Source organism: Syzygium oleosum, unplaced genomic scaffold, assembly GCF_021117445.2.
Source record: "Syzygium oleosum isolate NSW1041296 unplaced genomic scaffold, Sole_v2.1 Sole_v2.02, whole genome shotgun sequence".
Classification (NCBI taxonomy): Eukaryota; Viridiplantae; Streptophyta; class Magnoliopsida; order Myrtales; family Myrtaceae; genus Syzygium; species Syzygium oleosum.
This window is the reverse complement of record NW_026607486.1, coordinates 588,126-608,329: the sequence shown is the minus strand read 5'-3', so window position 1 is coordinate 608,329 and position 20,204 is coordinate 588,126. Positions and strand designations below refer to the sequence as shown.

General features: G+C 46.4%; 1 pseudogene; it reads right to left on the bottom strand.

The window, feature by feature from the left end:
* Positions 1-590: 590 nt before the first annotated feature.
* On the bottom strand, positions 591-4,152 carry LOC130136260 (12-oxophytodienoate reductase 2-like; annotated as a pseudogene).
* Between the last annotated feature and the right edge of the window lie 16,052 nt (positions 4,153-20,204).

Below are 20,204 nucleotides of genomic sequence, written 5' to 3'. Positions count from 1 at the left end.
GAAGAGAATGATCCAGCAACTCCAAGGTCTCAATGCTGTTGTCATTGATTCAACTTCAATTCTTGTTTCTGTTCATCGCGGATGAGCTTCATCATCTCACCAGGCACACCCCATTCCTTTGTGTATTTGTCTTCATTTCATGTTTTGAGTTTTCTTTTAAGACTTAACACTCCTCCATCATCTGACGACCCATGTACGACGCCGCTATATGTTTATTGCGGTCGTCTTTGAACAAATGGTACAATATTGGGAAACCTTTCCGATTGTATGATCGCAACTCGATCCCGTGCTTATCGGAGCGGATTTTTCCAAATTGGGAACTTTTAAACTACCTATCTCTTAGCTCGGTGGTGCTCAACCGTGCAGTAACGGAACTTAGGACGACGATCACATTCTCATGCAATCCATCAAAACGAACAGATGCCAAACTATTCCGTGGCCCGTCATTGTATCAAGACATACAATTTTCTTACGTATCAATGCAACAGAGCTACAAGGGCAAGAAAATTCTCACCAGCATACATAAAAGTAGGCAAGAATCAACGATGAGCTATTTTATTCCAAGTCATGTCCGGCAGTGACTTAAGCCGTGTCCGGCAGTGACTTAAGCCGTGTCCTCCAAGAATGGATAATCGGAGTACCCAATCACCGGGTCCGATACGTAGAACGTCTCTCTATTATACTTATTCAGAGGTGCGTCCAACTCAAACCTCTTAGGCAAATCCGGATTGGCCAAGAACAAACGGCCGTAAGCAACGAGATCAGCACGGTTCTCGGCCACAGTACCGTTTCCATCTTCCCGGGTATAACCTCCGGCTGCAATGAAAGTTCCCTTGAACAAGTTCCTCATCGGGACGAGACTGTGCGGACATTGGCTTATTTCGCCCACGGTCTTCATTCTCGGCTCAACCATGTGGCAGTAAAGGATCCCATACTTATTTAATTGTTCGACCATGTAGTTTCCTAGTGCTTTGGGGTTCGAGTCTCCTGCTTCCGAGTAGGTTGCAAAAGGGGAAAGCCTGATCCCGACTCATGTCTGCGCCTATTTCATTAACAATGGCCTCAACGATCTCGAGAGCGAAACGACACCGATTCTCCAGAGAACCTCCATACTGGTCCGTTCTGTCGTTTACCTGGTCTTTCATGAATTGTTCTATTAAGTAGCCATGAGCACCGTGTATTTCAACACCGTCAAAACCTATGTCGTGCACGCAAAATAGGCATCACTGAGTTAGTATCATAGAGCAAGAGTTGGTATTTAATGGAAGCTTATATGATCAGACGTAGGGGACAGCAATCACACACTTCTTAAATTGTTAGGCACCAAAATGTAGATTCTAAAGCCAAATTCAACAATACAATGTGTAAAACTGATGTGAAAAATTTTCCGCTAGTATTTCTACATAGTTTCCTTTTTGTCGTTACCAGCTACTTCATTTTTTCGCCACCTAGAGAAACATTAAGTGATTTATTGTCATACTTTTGAACTTCTCTTGTGCCATTATATTCAGATCTGCTGAGGCTTTAGATATATGGAGATCATTGTCATGTGATTAAAACTTTCTTCGGTCTCTTATACAGCCCTTTCTTTTTCCTGGTCGTGCTCTTACATAGGTTCAGATGACAAAAACCACACCGTAATAACCAAACTCATCGTAGTAAAGCTCCCATTATTAACTTAAAAAAAAAAACACAAAAAACGGAAAAGGATATACCAGCTTCCATTGCATTCCTTGCAGCAAGTCTAAAGTCATTGACAATGTTTGGAATTTCATCAGTCCTTAGTCGCCTTGGAGGCGTGAACTGACCAACATCAAAGCCATTACTTGGAAGTTGAGGAGTCAATGACTTGTCAGAGGATGAAATTGGAGCTTGCCCATTTGGCTGAAAACCTACAGAGAAAATACAGATGCAATAAATAGAGAGATCATGCTAATTGCCACTTAGAAAAAAATTCCTCTTCCAGTATTATATACTGGCTTCATCTCATCTAGTCATTTTCTTTCAAGGAAAATCATCTATCCATCCAGAAGAATTCGACCTACATCACTTCTAAAACTGATAAGACTTGACATGTCATAAAAACTCATAGCCCCCATTCATTTTCACGAAGATGCACATAAAACCAGCAACAAAGCTCAAGCAGACAACATATCGTTTGCACAAAAGTATTGTCAGCAGGACTATGCAAACTTTTTTCTCCTCATTGTGTATAGACGTCATCACTTATCTTGCATGTCTAAAAGTTCTAAGCAGGGGTTCAAACTATTTCAGTTGAAAATCACAGCCAATTTGCATCAAGTTGAAAATCAAATTGAGCATTTCTTTGGCGCCAATTATTTAAAAACAATATTTATATAGGAAATGGAACACAAACAGACCTGCACTTGAGACCCTCCCCACATGCCAGATCTGACAAAAGAAGATACCACCTTTGGCATGAACAGCATCTACAATGGGTTTCCAAGCCTCGACTTGCTCTTTTGTCCATATGCCAGGTGTATCTGGATACCTAAAGAAACAGGTGCAGGAAGTTAAACTCGAGCTTGGGGAAGAAAGCTGAACCTCACATGCTTGGCAAAGTCTATTGGCTGTACAAGTGAGATTGATTACCCTTGTGCAGTGTCAGAGACTCCTGTGGCTTCGGCAATGATAAGGCCACCTTTAGAGGTTCTCTGGGAATAGTACAATATGGCGTGTGGCTGAGGAACATTCTTGTAAGATCTTTGTCTGGTCAAGGGTGCTAGAACAACTCTGAAAATACAAGTACCGCAAAGGCAGTTTATTAGATGATCTGTTTCTGCTTGAACTTTGGAATATCTTCAAATAAAAAAAACATTAGATCCTTTGGCTATTCTAACAAATCAACAATGTTTTGCTAACCGTTTACGCTACCAATAAAGCAACACCACTGAAGCACCTGCACTCAGTCATTATAGTTGGGGTATAACAACTCCCACTTATTGCCGAAAGCCTAGCAATTTGACGACTAGCTCTGTTTCAGCATGTCAAACCATTTAACAGTCCAAAGCAATGACTTTTCAGTTTAAGGGATGGTCCAACATATTCTAGGGTCCTAATGTTTAGCACATTCAGGCATGCTGCCTAAGAGTCGGGGTTCAAACCCCATCACCGGAAAAGCAAAAGAATACAGGACTGAGAGATTTAAGCACTAAGATGAAAAAAGCAAGTCGCTCTCTATAGTTTAACAAAATGGCTTCAGATAGTGTACAGCAAGTAAAGGGGAGAGGCGCTCTATGAAAACCAAAATTACAAGGACAACTATAAGAGAGTAAGATAAACTCAAAAAGGGTTTGGCAAGGCATGCGGCAACCAATCTTTCCATGTACTATGTATGAAAATAAAACCCGATTGACATACTAGAGTAAGGCTTGATCAGAGAAGCATATGGGTTCAATATCACCCGTTACTACAGTAAATGCAGCCTATGCGCTAGGAAAGAATGAAGCAGCGGAATCATAAGCAAGTAAAACGACAGATAAATTGATCCATCATTCTCACACCCAGTCTAAGAGTAAAAATTACAAAAATGATTTATTTGCAGCATCAACAACATTCATTCAAACATTTAGGAGCTGTATGCTCATTTGATCGCTGAAATGCATGCTCAAGTTACCTTGAATTTCCAAGTCTCTGTGACAGAGAATACATTTCATGTTGAACTTGTTCTAGCTGTCAAGAAATAGAACCTTGACAGCTAGAAAAATCACAATTAGAAACACCCCGTCAACTTCCCACAACAACGTCCAATGTAAAGATCAAATGTTGACACGCCATAACAACAACAAAGCTTTCCCACTTAATGGGAAAGATCAATCAAGGGAACTCGAACCGAGTAAAACAGTAGATGGCATGAAGAGCAAGCACGAAGCAAGATCGAACATGAAAGAGAAATTTTCAAGAACAAGAAGATGGGAACCTGTGGGAAAGATCGAATCTTCCCATTTTGTAGGGAGTGAGGAGAGGAGGGGTGGGCATTTCCTGGGCAGACATGTTGTGGGTATTGCTGAATCTCTCTCTCTCTCTCTCTGTCGGTCGTGTCGTGAAAATGGTGTTCCTGAGCTTTGAGCTTCCACTTTTTCCCTCGACTAAAGAAGTTATGATCGCAAATTGAGACAATCAGCATGTCGTTTGGACCCCCTTTTATAGGAGCACTGCACCATGAAAGCATCAACGAAGAAGGTCCCTCCACTCCCACTTTTGAGATAGAGAGTCTGCATTCATCGACTGGGTTAATTCAATTTCGTCTCGAAGACACTGCCAAGATTACGTGAGCAGGTGCGTCGTTAAGGCTCGAAGTCAAGTCATGATCAGACCGGTCCCAAATAAAGGGTGATTTGATTTAAAATAACGTCCCAACTCACCGATCGGCCAGAATTTTCGCAGTCAGACTGCTTTGCCTTAGTGAACAACGTGGAAGCTTCACAGAAACTGCCGTGGGAACAGAGGGCCCTAATCTGCGAAGCTCGCGGGCTGCTTCTTTCTTTCTCTAATGTTAAGCTCCAATATTGTAATAGAAATAAAAATAGAGTGACGGACTGAATAGCGAAGGCCTACAGGAAAAAAAAGCTCTCTCAATACTGGTTGACTAGTCCTCCGCGGGCCCTCACTGAACTACTTTGTTTTGAGATCCCGTTACTGGTTCCTCTGTCTCTGGTTATCAATGAGAAGCCTTTAGTTCTGACCAAAAAAAAAAAAAAGTAAAGGCAATTTTGTCCAAAATTTGCAGCTGGATGAATATGGACAAAATATTCTCTGTGATTCGTGATCATTATATCATTTATTTTTTCACTTTAGGACATGAATTCAAACGTCACTTTCGAGCATTTATTCTTTCTTTTTTTTCCCTTTTTCGATCAGAATGTATAACGATACGATTCGACGAGAGCATTATCATAATAAGTGATTTTTTGAAAAAATGCCTATACCTATGTTGAAAGACAACGCGAGATTCGATGTCGAACATATCAAAGCGGGAGACGAACTTGTTAAATCTTGAGGATATCGCAAGAGGGGCATTAATTCAAACTTGGTACATTATTGACCCATTTTTTATGGTCAAAAAGGGTACGAACATAAAAAGTCCATTATTTCGTACGCAAGCAAACAAATTCGAAACGGAAGCCTCCCTCTTTTTATATTGAAAATATCAGGATTATCATGTACAACTTTGTTGCGATGGTTCTTAGTAATACAATATGTTATATGGACACACACACACATATATATATAGATATATAAATGGGTGAAAGCTACCAAAAAACCCTAAATTATATTCACCGTGATACATTTACCCTAAAAAAATTTCTATGACATCAAAAATCTCAAATTTATACCTGTGTGACACATTTACTTTCCGTTTATCAATGAGAACCGTTAAAAATCTACCTAGATGGACTTTAGAAAGTAAATAGTATTGACATAGTGCCCACTTGTCTTAAGTAAAATAAAAACAATATTATTTTGACTGAAATGTCACATAGGTAGACATGGCCACGGTTCGGAACCGGCCGGTTCCGGTTCGTGGCCATGTATGAACCGGTCGGTAAAAATTTAAAAAATAAATTATGAAATAAAAAAATAATAAATTTTAAAATTTTGAAATAATGAATTATTCAATATAAAATGTAATCAAAATGTACATTGTAATCAAATTTGGGGAAAAAAAGAGTTTCTCCACTTATCTTTAGTTTTTTTTTTTGGAACCGTTCCCGGAACCGGCATTTTCGGGCCGGTTCCAAAATTGTTGGAACCGGAACCGGGCCCGTAGGTCACGGGCCTGTTCCGGTTCCGAACCGCAGGCCCGGTTAATGTGACATTCCGAATTTTGGCCCATAGTTGGGATTTATAAAACGTGTAATTCGCCAGTGTGCTTATAGTAAAATCTCGCCCGGGAACTGATCACTCTCGGTTATTGTTTTAAAATTGAGATTTCGCTAGAATCGCGCTCGATCGAATTTGGCCGTTATTTAGACCCCGAACTTGAGAGTCGATTTTCGGGAGTTTCAGGACGAAATAAATTGGACGGTGTCAATATTATCGTAGCCAGCGTTGAGATTGTCAGGAATAATGGAAAAAGGGGAGTTTTTGACCGGGTGCGAATTTAGACTAGTAGACCTCCCTCGATATAGTTTGATTTAATTAATTCGACCTTTGTCCCTTTTTATATGCGAGGCTTATTTTGGACCGGTAGATCGCTTTCGGTTTTGAATTTGGGTCATCAGATCGCATTTAATATTTGATTGAAGTTAAATTTTTTTATTGTTTTCTCTCTCTCTCTCTCTCCCCGGTCACCTCCCCCTGCGCACGTCTATCCCTTCTCCCCTGTGTCAGACCCATCCCTTCTCCTTCTCTCTCTTCCTTTTTCTTTTTCTTCTTCCTTCTTTCTTCTTCTTCTTCCTCCTCCTTCGCCGCTCGATCGTTTCTGCTTCTGCTCGCACCAGCCGACGCCGACCGAGCTCGCCTCCAGCCCCGTCGCCATCGCTGCCGTTGCCGCCGTCGCCCGACCGAGCTATGCCGCCGCTCGTCGCCCGCGACCGCCGCTCGTCGGCCTTGTCCGCTTGTCGCCCGGCCACATCCCACTGTTGCCCCACCGCCGCGAGCGGCGGCTTGCCGCTGCGCGTCCGCCGTGGTCCGGCGTTGCCCGGCCCGTCCGCCGGCGCTGTCCTCCGTCGCCCGGCCACCCGAGACGCCGCCGTGCCACCTCCGGCCGCCGCGCGACCCCCTCTCCCCCTGTTTCTCTCTTCCCCGACGCCTTCCCCAGTTTCGGCTCCCAGCTTCGCCGCCGCCACGTGCCGTCGTTCCGGCCGCCGCCGCTCGGCCTCCGCCACCCAGTCTCTCCCCTCAGCCACCTCCGCCGACCTGCCGCTTCCCCCCTTGGCCGCCACCACCTTTCTTCCTCTGTTTTTCTTCCTCCCAGACGCCTCCTCCCTTTTGGGGCTCTCCCAGCGCCGCCTCGACCAGCGGCCGCGCACCGCCGTACCGGCCGCCGTCGCTGCCCGTCTACCACCACCTAGCCCGGCGACCACCGCCCGGCCAGCCCGAGAGTGCCCAGAGCCGTGGCCGAGCCCGCGCCCTTGCTCGTGCGGTTCGGCCGAAGAGGGGAGGGCGTCCTTTGTTCATCCGGGGCCCGTTCTTGTTCATTCGAGTCTTGTTCATCCGGGGCAGTTCTTGTTCATTCGAAACCTTTGTTCATCCCGGGGCCGTCACTGTTCATTCCGGGGGGTACTGTTCATCCGGGCCCGTTACTGTTCATTCGGCACTGTTCATCCGGCCCGTTTTTGAGCCCGTGCGGGTTTTTCCCGAGCCAAATTGAAGTAAGTGACTTCCTAAACCCTACCTAGTACTTTGGGTATTTTATGACTTGTCTTGGGTTTAGAACGGTTAGAGCGTGATTTAATTTAATTATATTATGATATAATTGTGCTAATTGGATTGGATAAAATGATGTGCATGATTTGGGTGATCGTACGTGGCTGACTTGAACGTCGGGTTTGTGGATTGACGTGGTGAGTTGTGAATATGGATGGTTTAATGCAATTGGCGTGAAATTGATTGAATTGAATGGCGTGTGCATGCTGTCGATTATAAGCCCGGATTGATCGGAGGGCTACGGACTTGGGACGTGTTGACGGCGGTCCGTGTGAAGGCATGAATGGCCGGTGTGCCAAATGGATGCGGGCTTGAGACGTGTTGACGGTGGCCCGTTAGAGGTGTGTTGGACCGGGACGTATTTACGTCGGTCATTGGAAATTGAGCCCGGATTGATCGGAGGGCTACGGACTTGGGACGTGTTGACGGCGGTCCGTGTGAAAGCATGAATGGCCGGTGTGCCAAGTGGGCCTGAGGCGCAGTGGCGCGGGCAGTGAGAATGGACCTGAGGCGCAGTGGCGCGGGTCGTGAGAAAGATGTTCGGCCACGCATGCGATTTGAGTGTGATTGAAATGTCCGGTTGAGTGTGACTGAATTGGCTGGTAGAGTGTGATTGAATTGGCTGGTTGAATGTGTGGTCGAATTAGTAAGATGAATTGCGTGCAAGTGTGGTTGGCGTTTGAGCAATTGCGATGTGCTATTTAGTTACTATTACTGCATTACCATGTTATGACTAACGTGCAGTGTTAGCATGGGTTCGATGGTGAGGTAAGTATAAGGATGCGATTTTATTTTATATGTTATGGGGTAGATGTAGATTGCATGTACGACTTGTCTGGGTACGCATTGGCCTACGTGGGGTATAGGGGGTTGCTTATTGAGACTCGTTCTCACGGTTATTATATAACCATTTCTGTAACAGCCCGAATTTCGATGTAATTCCGGGATCAATAAAATTGACAATATTTCGCATTTCATTTTGGTAAGTCTCGCCCGGAGCTGATCACTCTTGGGATACTAACCAATGTGGTATGGCTAACTAGGAAACGGTACGTGGACCAGGGACTCGATAGTGAACGGGACACCGATCTCGAGATATGATGAGGGAATATTTTGGGCCAACGTGGGCCGATCTTAGGAAAGGTGATGGATTTGGTTTGGCCATGGCCAACGATGTACAATCGGATCGCAGGTGATTCTGCAAGACCGAAAGTGCACGTGACCAACCAGCCCTGAACCTGAACCGAAAGATCGCGACCTCTGGAACTAGTGATGATTTCTCATTTTCTCAATGATTGGGACCGTTGTAAGTCGAATAACCCTAGGTCGATACGCGTAGATCCTAAACAGCCGCCCGTTAGTGAGAGACCCTGAAATTGAAAGTTTAGCGAGTTTTGTTCACGGAATTGGGCCCGGATTTCGATGCCGATTTTCGAAGGCTTAAGAGACTATTTTTGGGAATCTGACGTCGTATTACGCTGGCGACACACGTTTGGAGTTAGTACGAGTAAAAATTGGAATTTCGGTCCGGGGGTGAAAAATTACGATTTTGCCCCTCGGGACGCCAGCGTTGCTTTTCGAGGCCAAATGAGGTTATTTTTCGAGGCCGACACCATTTTTGGGTGGCCACGCATACCAGGAGTCGTTATGGCCAAAAATTGGAATTTCGACAAAAAATTGAAAAATAATATTATTTTATTCTCGAAACTTCGCAGTCGATTTTCGAGAGCTTAGAAAGTGAATTTCGCGAATCCGACGCCATATTATGTTGGCCACGCATATATGGAACACGTATGTGCGAAAATTGGAATTTCGCCCCGGGACCGGAAAAATGACGGTTTTGCCCCTGGGCCGTTTTCGGGTCCGAATTTTTGGGAAATTTTTGGGGATAAGTAACTGTGGTTATCAGCTGCATTATTGGCACCAAAGACCCAATTGCCCCTCAATTATTTAAGCCTATCTCTTTAGAACCGTTAGATTATGGGCGTTTTGGTCATTTTTCACGGATCGGCGACACGTGGCACTTTGGGCTGCTTTATTTGACCAAGTTGGACTGTTTTCTCTCTCCTCAGCCCTCCCTCACGGCAGAACCAGCCCCCCACCAGCAGCTTCTCTTCCATTTTCCTCTCTTTTTCTCCATTTTCTCTCTTGGTTTTGGCTTCGCCGGAGTTTGCCGCCGGCCACCGGAGTGCCGCCGCCGACCGCCGTGCCCCGCCGTCGGCCACATAGTCCCCCAGCTTCAGCCTCGCCCCTGTCCAGCCCTTTTCTCTCTCCCTTTCTCTCTCTTTCTCCCTCTTTTTCTCTTTCCCGTCCGGCAAAAAGGGTCGCCGGAGCTTCGCCGGAGCTCGGATCGCTGTTCCGTCGCCACCCAGCCGTCCAGCCTCGCCGTACGACGCCGACCGTCACCGTCCGTACGGAGTCCGTACGGTCGGTACTGTAGCGTCCGTACGCCGCCGTCCGTACGGCCCGCCGTGCCGTCACCGCCACTTGGCCGGCCACCGTTTTCCCCCGTCCGTACAAGTCCTTACCGCTGTGAACAGTACTCGTGAACAGTACCGCGTGAAAACAGTGCCGGGTGAACAGTACGCGTGAACAGTCGCGCCCCGGGAATTCCGTCGCCGGTTTCACTGTTCACCAGTGATCGGCCGCCGTTCCTCGTCGTCGTGATCTTGGATTAAGTGAGTAAAATTCCTAAACCCGGATTAGGACTGATAGTGCGTTTTTCCTGGACTGGTTTAGGTATTATCGGTGCATGTTGGACTGGCTTAGGTAATATCGGTGTGTATTTCAGACTGGGTTGAGAATTGATTTGGTAGAAATTATTATCGGAAAAATTTAGTGGATTAATGAGAATTATTGGGAAGGATAATGGGGTTTATTGACCAATTTAGGAGTTCGTTGGTGAAATTGCCGGGTATGCCGGGTTGACTGATTGTACGTCAATTGTGCTTAATTGTGGTTGATTTCGTACTGTTATGTCGTATGTGGTGTGGCTAATTTTGTGGAGTGCGATTGGCCATTGTTTGGTTTACAATGAATTGCTGATTTGTGAATCGCACATTAGGCCACACGGTATTAATTGGGCCAATTAAGCACGTGTTGTGACATTGGGTGTCTGAATTATGTTGGTGCTCGTGGTGCATTGCATTGCATAACATGGACACGCATTGCGTATGCCAAGAGTGAGGCATGTGATGAAATTGTGCGAGAATGCGTGTCGTCACGAGCATGTGATCACCTAAAATACCCCGAAGCGTTATACGGCCGGGTTCGAATAATAATGAGTTGTGTGATCACCTACGGACCTTCGGGTCGATACCGTCCTCATGCACTTTGAAGCAGGACGATGCCCGGTACGTCCGGAAGGCGACCATCCTCATGCACTTTGAAGCAGGCTCTGGTTCGCAAGGAGAACAGTGTTGCGCCTCATGCACTTTGAAGCGAGGCTAGAGACACTTGGGCCGAGATCGGTTCTTTGCGCCTCATGCACTTTGAAGCGGGCTAGACGCACCGGGCCGTGAAAAATTGATGACTCGAGTCGTAATAATAATTAATTGGGCAAGTGTGCCAGTGTGGGCCAGTGGGCCAAAGAAATGTGCATGACATGTCAATAACATTTGCATGCATAAACATGCATTGAATAGCATGCGAGTGTGTGAGACTCGGTCTATGAGCATGTGATTGGCGTACGTGTGATAATGTGTGCCACGTATGTCTCGTGATTATTACATATTGAACTGTCTAACCTGCAGGGTCAGAGAATTGTATGATTATGGTTGTGTTATGATTTTAAATGTTTGTTTCCGGTCAGGAGATTGCATGCTAGCCTAGCCTAGGTTTAGGGGTTGAACTCATTGAGATTCGTCTCACGGTTGTGTAAACCGAAACATTTCAGACCCCCAGCCGTAGAATGTCGAGGGCATCACCTCTTTTTGGGATACCGCACAATATTCAGCGGTCGTCAAGCGTGCACCCCTGTGGTGATGGAGCAGCCTATGTGAGATATTATGCTGTTTTGTTTGTAAATGTGGGAGAGGCGCACTACCACACCCAAGAATATGTGGCTTGGTGCTATCGAGGAGCCGACGGAGCAATCGGACCCCCGCTCAGGACCTTTGATGTCCCGGTAGACGTGAATAATGTCATGATCCCACAGATGGTAAGTGGTGAGATTTCCAATCCTCCAACTACGCTCGATTGGAGCGACCGGGGCGAGGCAGTGGACGGACTCGCTGCTATGGTCGAGGAGGCGAGGAACACGAAGTGTTGTATGCGATCCAGGAACCCTTGGACCACCGAGAATGAAGAAGAGCCGGTAGCCATGGAAGTAGATCACGAACAGGATGGAGAGGTTGAGGAGCCGGGATCCGATCAAGAAATAGGAGCCGAGGACGAGCTGGGATTATACTTAGACCCCGAGTTAGAACCGGATTGGGTGGACGAGAGTGATGCGGCGAGAGGACATGGATTCCGAGGAGTCCGAGTCCCGGGAGAGCTCGATAGAGGAGTCCTCGGGGTCCGACCCGGACCGGGGTCCCTAGGTTAGCAATACTCCTAAGTAAAGCGAGTACACCTTTTTGACTGAAGCCTGTCTTAGTCCCATCCAGTACCCCTAGCCACTGACCCTTTTGACCTAGAGGCTGCTATTATGAGTGTTGACTGCTGTTGTTGTATAAACGAATATTGTAAAAAGGTTTTTATAGCAATGTAAGTATGTACCTATTTTCTACTGCGATCGTGTTTATTGCTTGGCTATCCTTGGCTCGTATTTTATAATTGTCAGGGTTGTTTATTTAATCGCTTCCGCTTGTGCTTGTTCTCTGTTGGGCGTTGGGTCGGCGACGCTTCCTAGGACGTCGCACTGCAATCGACCAAGGTAGGGATGTTAGCGCTTCGTAGGGTACGGGGCGTGACATCCCCGTTTGATTTGGTATCAGAGCAAGGTCAGCTCGGTCCAATTTGATCGAGGTCTGGAGTGATAAGGAGCGATGAGACCATGGGTAGCCAATAGGGTGACCTCGTGTGCTACATGCATCTCCTGACCATTGTGCATTGATTGTGTTTGGATTGTTCGGTGTGACCCTTGCAGTGCAGGTGCGGCAGGACCTGAGGTGAGTATGCAAACCCCTTGGGTGATGTGTTGGATAAATGTTAGGCCGTATGCTGAGTGTTGATTGTTGTTTGATACCTGCCTAGGACTTAGACTGTGATAGATTGGTTTAAGTCTCTAATCCCTTAGGGGGGTTATAGCAGGTCGCTGTATAGTGAGGCGTCAAGAATGGCAGTGTGATGAGTAAGGAAACTCGATGGCAGTTGAGTGTTGTAGACCATGAGGCTAAGACTTAAGATTCGAGGTTGTGACTCAGATCCTATTAGAAAGGGGGAATGTGTGGGCAGGCAAGCTCAGTAAGGGAGCGCCATTATTGCCTAGGCTGTTGAGGCTGCAGCGATTGCTGCTGTGATTGGAAATAATGCCAGTAGGGTTAAGCCCACATAGTAGCCAATAGGCGAGTGCATTAACTGGTGGGATAATCTCTCGAGTGAAACTTTCTTAAGTTCAATAGTAAGGGTGACCCCAAGGTTGCACCGGGATTGGTAGCGAAAGTTGAGAAAGCCTTTGAAACATTGGGTTGCACCGAGATGAAGAAAGTAAAGTTGGCGGTGTATCCGTTTCAGAATCATGCCAGCTGTAGATGGCCTTCCACCAGGGATAAGACATCCCCAATGAGTACAACTTAGATTTGGGCCATGATTGTTAAGAGTTCTTATGGGAGAATATTTCCCGAAGACTGCCCAAAAAGGGAACTGACGGAGTTTATATGACTTCACTGAGGGCAGATGACTGTGGAACGATATGGAAAGGAGTCCGCTTGGCTGGTTGGGAATCCACAGGACAAGGTTCGGAAATTCCAAGATGGACTGAAGTCGGATCCCCGAAACCTAATGCTTTCATTGAACATCGGGGATGATGTAAAAATGCTTGTATGAGCTCACGTGATAGAGGGAGATTAGTGAGAAGGGGCAACCACTTCTGGATCGTGATATACTCAGAATAAGGATAATCATCGCTTTAGGAAGAAGTAAATGGCGGGGAAACAGACTGTTCATCCCATCGGTTAGGGAAGATATCAGAAAGCCGAACCATTGAATGAGCCGTCCTGAGGCTTGCATCGAAAGTGGGAGTCGGAACAACTAGTTAAACTGGACGGGATTGAGTCTGTTGTACTTGAGTCACGTTTGGTGTGATGATTCCTCGAATGATAAGGTGATGGTGTCGTTGAGGTGTCCTAACTATGAGACGGTAATTGATAGTAGAGAAAGGAGTGTTGACTTGGCAGTATAGGCCATGTACGATTTTGTTGTGGAGATTGATACGGAATGATTCATAAGGCAGAAAGCCATAATGATTTATGACAATAGGGTAATCCAGTTTAGTCCGAATGGATGTTTTAGGTTTGGATTTCAGGAAAGTCGAGGAGGAATCTCGATTCCTTGAATGCCCTTGCTTGAGGTGATTAGATATCAGATGAAGGTTGTGAAGGACGTTTAGTGAATGTGGTTGACCGACTATGACAGAATTAAAGTTGGAAGAATAAATGAGGTGTGTAACCTTTCGAGGTCTTTCCTTAGAAACTGCCGAGTTGTCACTAGAACGGGAAGTGGAATCGTGAAAGAATTGGCCCCGGAGTAGAACTGATTTCGAGGAAATAGTGTTGAAAGTCCCTGTTGGAAATTAAAGGAATTGAAAGTCCAGATGTAAGGACTCGTGGGTAAAATTTTATTTGCCCTAGTGTGCCCCCGTGGGGAATTCCTGTATTATATATGAGGAAAACGGACGGGACATCGAGATGGTACGTAAACTACTGGCAGTTGAAACCGTCAATGGTAAATAGTAAGTACCTACTACCGAAGATCAATGGTCTATCTAATCAATTGTAAGGACCTCGGTATTCTCCGAGATTGAACCACAGACTTGATGTCACTAATGGAGACTCCGAAAGGAAAATGTTCCTAAGATTGTGTTACGGACTGGAGTTTTCAGTTAAGGATATGAAAGAGAGATATAATTACGACGGTTTAACAAACGAGGTATGGGAACTACGCATTCATAGTAATGCCCATTGACCGAAGAAGATTTAGATGTGTGTTGAGGCAACACGGTAGAGTAGCAAATCATGCGTCGTGCCAGTTGAGGCCGTACGAGATGATTTATCTGATGCACGACGGAGATTGATTGCAATGACCGGTGTCGCCATGGAAGGGCTAAACGAGTAATAGATGCGTTAAGTTGTGAGTCGATTGAGACGTATGGGGTGATCAAGGAATGAACCTTATTAGAAAGACTCAGGGACTCGGAAGTTAAATTTGAGGTAAGTCGAATGTTGAATTTGTTGGCCGCTTTGAGGATTAGTTGGAAATCTAGGCCCAGAACAAGGAATGGCAATATGTGGATCACGAGATACAAAGAGTCATTGAAGTGGATGCCGATAAGAGGAAGTCGAATTTCCATGTATTCGGGGATAGAAATTTTTGAGGTTCTAGGAATGATTGTGTGTACCCGATGAGGTGAAACTCGAGGAGGAAAAATTTGAATGGAAATTTCCGCAGTAAGTATAGTGTCCACCCGAGTAGCACTAAGATGTGTTAGGACTTACGGTAACATTGCTGGTGGAATAGAATGAGGGTAAATGTGGTCAACTGTAAGACTAGGTGTTTGACGTGCCAACGAGTGAAGGCACAGCATTGTAAGCCTGGAGGACTATTGAGACCGTTAGAAATCCCAGAGTGGAAATGGGAACATATTACAATGGATTTTGTGTTGGGACTGCCGAGAAGCTAGAGAGAACATGATTCAATTTGGGTGATAGTGGATAGATTGACTAAATCAACGCACTTTCTGGCTGTGCGAAAGGACTTGAGTTGGAAAGATATGCAGACTTGTATGTGAGGTAGATCGTGAGGTTGCATGGAGTACCAGTAACGATCACTTCGGATCGTGATCCGAGATTTACGGCCAACTTTTGGAAAAGTTTGCAAACGACCTTAGGAACGAAGTTACACTTCAGTACGGCCTACCATCCACAGACAGATAGTTAATCTGAAAGGACCATTCAAACCCTGGAGGATATGCTAAGAGCTTGTGTGACAGATTTCCAAGGCAAATGGGAGGAACAGTTATACTTGGTGGAATTTGCTTATAATAATAGCTATAAGCAGAGCATTCAGATGGCACCGTTTGAAGCCTTATATGGTAGGGCGTGCAGGACATCAGTATGTTGGGATGAAGTGGGTGAACGGAGTATCACGGGTCCAGAGTTGATACAGCAAGACGGTTGAGGCAGTTGAGATTATTCGAGGTAGACTCAAAACGGCGCAAAGTCATCAGAAAAGTTATGCCGATCGAAGACGACGACCTTTAGAGTTTCAAGTTGGAGACCATGTATTTCTTAAGGTGTCGCCTATGAAGGGACTATCTAGATTCGGCAAGAAGGGAAAACTGAGTCCTAGGCATGTCGGGCCATTTGAGGTTTTGGAAAAGATTGGAGATATGGCTTACCGGCTTGCCTTGCCGCCCAATTTGTCCCAAATACACGATGTTTTCCACGTGTCGATGTTAAGAAAGTGTGAACCAGACCCGACTCATGTCTTGCGATACGAGGAGATAGAAGTGGACGATAAGGTGTCATACGTGGAAAGACCAGTCAAGATCGAGAATAGAAAAGAGCGTGTGCTGAGTAACAAGACGATCCCGATGGTCAAAGTTGTTTGGGAACACCATGGAATAGAATGTGCCACGTGGGAGAGCGAAGAAGCTATGAGACGTCAACACCCCCAGTTATTTGAGTAGATAAGGATAGATTGCAAATTTCGAGGACGAAATTTTTGTAAGGGGGGAAGAATTGTAACAGCCCGAATTTCGATGTAATTCCGGGATCAATAAAATTGACAATATTTCGCATTTCATTTTGGTAAGTCTCGCCCGGAGCTGATCACTCTTGGGATACTAACCAATGTGGTATGGCTAACTAGGAAACGGTACGTGGACCAGGGACTCGATAGTGAACGGGACACCGATCTCGAGATATGATGAGGGAATATTTTGGGCCAACGTGGGCCGATCTTAGGAAAGGTGATGGATTTGGTTTGGCCATGGCCAACGATGTACAATCGGATCGCAGGTGATTCTGCAAGACCGAAAGTGCACGTGACCAACCAGCCCTGAACCTGAACCGAAAGATCGCGACCTCTGGAACTAGTGATGATTTCTCATTTTCTCAATGATTGGGACCGTTGTAAGTCGAATAACCCTAGGTCGATACGCGTAGATCCTAAACAGCCGCCCGTTAGTGAGAGACCCTGAAATTGAAAGTTTAGCGAGTTTTGTTCACGGAATTGGGCCCGGATTTCGATGCCGATTTTCGAAGGCTTAAGAGACTATTTTTGGGAATCTGACGTCGTATTACGCTGGCGACACACGTTTGGAGTTAGTACGAGTAAAAATTGGAATTTCGGTCCGGGGGTGAAAAATTACGATTTTGCCCCTCGGGACGCCAGCGTTGCTTTTCGAGGCCAAATGAGGTTATTTTTCGAGGCCGACACCATTTTTGGGTGGCCACACATACCAGGAGTCGTTATGGCCAAAAATTGGAATTTCGACAAAAAATTGAAAAATAATATTATTTTATTCTCGAAACTTCGCAGTCGATTTTCGAGAGCTTAGAAAGTGAATTTCGCGAATCCGACGCCATATTATGTTGGCCACGCACATATGGAACACGTATGTGCGAAAATTGGAATTTCGCCCCGGGACCGGAAAAATGACGGTTTTGCCCCTGGGCCGTTTTCGGGTCCGAATTTTTGGGAAATTTTTGGGGATAAGTAACTGTGGTTATCAGCTGCATTATTGGCACCAAAGACCCAATTGCCCCTCAATTATTTAAGCCTATCTCTTTAGAACCGTTAGATTATGGGCGTTTTGGTCATTTTTCACGGATCGGCGACACGTGGCACTTTGGGCTGCTTTATTTGACCAAGTTGGACTGTTTTCTCTCTCCTCAGCCCTCCCTCACGGCAGAACCAGCCCCCACCAGCAGCTTCTCTTCCATTTTCCTCTCTTTTTCTCCATTTTCTCTCTTGGTTTTGGCTTCGCCGGAGTTTGCCGCCGGCCACCGGAGTGCCGCCGCCGACCGCCGTGCCCCGCCGTCGGCCACATAGTCCCCCAGCTTCAGCCTCGCCCCTGTCCAGCCCTTTTCTCTCTCCCTTTCTCTCTCTTTCTCCCTCTTTTTCTCTTTCCCGTCCGGCAAAAAGGGTCGCCAGAGCTTCGCCGGAGCTCGGATCGCTGTTCCGTCGCCACCCAGCCGTCCAGCCTCGCCGTACGACGCCGACCGTCACCGTCCGTACGGAGTCCGTACGGTCGGTACTGTAGCGTCCGTACGCCGCCGTCCGTACGGCCCGCCGTGCCGTCACCGCCACTTGGCCGGCCACCGTTTTCCCCCGTCCGTACAAGTCCTTACCGCTGTGAACAGTACTCGTGAACAGTACCGCGTGAAAACAGTGCCGGGTGAACAGTACGCGTGAACAGTCGCGCCCCGGGAATTCCGTCGCCGGTTTCACTGTTCACCAGTGATCGGCCGCCGTTCCTCGTCGTCGTGATCTTGGATTAAGTGAGTAAAATTCCTAAACCCGGATTAGGACTGATAGTGCGTTTTTCCTGGACTGGTTTAGGTATTATCGGTGCATGTTGGACTGGCTTAGGTAATATCGGTGTGTATTTCAGACTGGGTTGAGAATTGATTTGGTAGAAATTATTATCGGAAAAATTTAGTGGATTAATGAGAATTATTGGGAAGGATAATGGGGTTTATTGACCAATTTAGGAGTTCGTTGGTGAAATTGCCGGGTATGCCCGGGTTGACTGATTGTACGTCAATTGTGCTTAATTGTGGTTGATTTCGTACTGTTATGTCGTATGTGGTGTGGCTAATTTTGTGGAGTGCGATTGGCCATTGTTTGGTTTACAATGAATTGCTGATTTGTGAATCGCACATTAGGCCACACGGTATTAATTGGGCCAATTAAGCACGTGTTGTGACATTGGGTGTCTGAATTATGTTGGTGCTCGTGGTGCATTGCATTGCATAACATGGACACGCATTGCGTATGCCAAGAGTGAGGCATGTGATGAAATTGTGCGAGAATGCGTGTCTGTCACGAGCATGTGATCACCTAAAATACCCCGAAGCGTTATACGGGGGTTCGAATAATAATGAGTTGTGTGATCACCTACGGACCTTCGGGTCGATACCGTCCTCATGCACTTTGAAGCGGGACGATGCCCGGTACGTCCGGAAGCGACCATCCTCATGCACTTTGAAGCAGGCTCGGTTCGCAAGGAGAACAGTGTTGCGCCTCATGCACTTTGAAGCGAGGCTAGAGACCTGGGCCGGATCGGTTCTTGCGCCTCATGCACTTTGAAGCGAGGCTAGACGCACCGGGCCGTGAAAAATTGATGACTCGAGTCGTAATAATAATTAATTGGGCAAGTGTGCCGGTGTGGGCCGATGGGCCAAAGAAATGTGCATGACATGTCAATAACATTTGCATGCATAAACATGCATTGAATAGCATGCGAGTGTGTGAGACTCGGTCTATGAGCATGTGATTGGCGTACGTGTGATAATGTGTGCCACGTATGTCTCGTGATTATTACATATTGAACTGTCTAACTGCGGGGTCGAGAGAATTGTATGATTATGGTTGTGTTATGATTTTAAATGTTTGTTTCCGGTCGGGAGATTGCATGCTAGCCTAGCCTAGGTTTAGGGGTTGAACTCATTGAGATTCGTCTCACGGTTGTGTAAACCGAAACATTTCGAGACCCCACCGTAGTAGAATGTCGAGGGCATCACCTCTTTTTGGGATACCGCACAATATTCGGCGGTCGTCAAGCGTGCACCCCTGTGGTGATGGAGCAGCCTATGTGAGATATTATCTTTTTTGTTTGTAAATGTGGGAGGCGCACTACCACACCCAAGAATATGTGGCTTGGTGCTATCGAGGAGCCGACGGAGCAATCGGACCCCCGCTCGGGACCTTTGATGTCCTAGACGTGAATAATGTCATGATCCCACGAGATGGTAAGTGGTGAGATTTCCAATCCTCCAACTACGCGATTGGAGCAGCCGGGGCGAGGCACCGTGGACGGACCTGCTTGCTATGGTCGAGGAGGCGAGGAACACGAAGTGTTGTATGCGATCCGGAACCCTTGGACCACCGAGAATGAAGAAGAGCCGGTAGCCATGGAAGTAGATCACGAACGGGATGGAGAGGTTGAGGAACTGGGATCCGATCAAGAAATAGGAGCCGAGGACGAGCTGGGATTATACTTAGACCACGAGTTAGAACCGGATTGGGTGGACGAGAGTGATGCGGCGAGAGGACATGGATTCCGAGGAGTCCGAGTCCCGGGAGAGCTCGATAGAGGAGTCCTCGGGGGTCCGACCCGGACCGGGGTCCCTAGGTTAGCAATACTCCTAAGTAAAGCGAGTACACCTTTTTGATGAAGCTGTCTTAGTCCCATCCAGTACCACTAGCCACGACCCTTTTGACCTAGAGGCGCTATTATGAGTGTTGGCTCTTTGTTGTTGTATAAACGAATATTGTAAAAAGGTTTTTATAGCAATGTAAGTATGTACCTATTTTCTACTGCGATCGTGTTTATTGCTTGGCTATCCTTGGCTCGTATTTTATAATTGTCAGGGTTGTTTATTTAATCGCTTCCGCTTGTGCTTGTTCTCTGTTGGGCGTTGGGT